Here is a 740-nt window from a genome sequence, read left to right as displayed (position 1 = left end):
TTTAACTTACTAGGAGACATGCTCAAGAAGGCTTTCTGTAAATGAAACATGACTGCCTTGTTTTCTTTCAAAATGCGATGCAGTTACATTGGAATTACAAGTCTACTGTGTGACCAAGAAGCATCCTCAGTCGAAATACAGATTGAACATTTTATTAGAAATGCAAATCAGATTTTTTATTTACTCAAGCATTCATAGTTGGGAGTAAAAGGGCGACAGAGATGAGACTATTCAAGAACATATTGAATTAATCTGAGGTCCTTTCCCTTTGTATTTGATTAATCTTTTGCCAACAATTGACCAATGTCTTTGTGGAAGATATGCTCAGACAATGACGATCAATTACCTTTTAGAAATATCTGTGGTGCTCATCTCTATAGCACTTATACTAAAAAATTAGAATGATACAGAGAAGACTAGCATGGCCCCTGTGCGAAGATAACATGAAAAATTTTGAAATATTTCATATTTTTAAACTAAAATAATTGTGGTAATCATTTTATAATATACACATATACTAAATCATTAAGTTGTACACATTAAACTTAAGCAATGTTATGCATCAATTATATCTCAATAAAACTGGAAAAAAGAGAAATATTTGTGTTTGGAGACTGGAAGGAGAGCCGAAGGGTCAGGTAAGGCAGTCTCATCTTTGAGACTATAGTCAGAAATTTTGCAAGAAATTGAAAATGCAAAATGCTGTATTAAGCACATGTGTAGCTACCTGAAATCTGGCA

General features: G+C 33.0%; 1 non-coding gene across 1 annotated transcript; it reads left to right on the top strand.

Annotated features, from left to right (window-relative positions):
* Window positions 1–364: 364 nt before the first annotated feature.
* On the top strand, window positions 365–473 carry LOC112486067. The gene has a single exon (XR_003048609.1). It is a non-coding gene; the product is annotated as a U6 spliceosomal RNA (small nuclear RNA).
* The last annotated feature ends 267 nt before the right edge of the window (window positions 474–740 follow it).

The sequence above is a fragment of the Pteropus alecto genome, unplaced genomic scaffold, assembly GCF_000325575.1.
Source record: "Pteropus alecto unplaced genomic scaffold, ASM32557v1 scaffold25, whole genome shotgun sequence".
Taxonomy (NCBI): Eukaryota; Metazoa; Chordata; class Mammalia; order Chiroptera; family Pteropodidae; genus Pteropus; species Pteropus alecto.
This window is presented reverse-complemented; position numbering and strand designations above follow the sequence as displayed.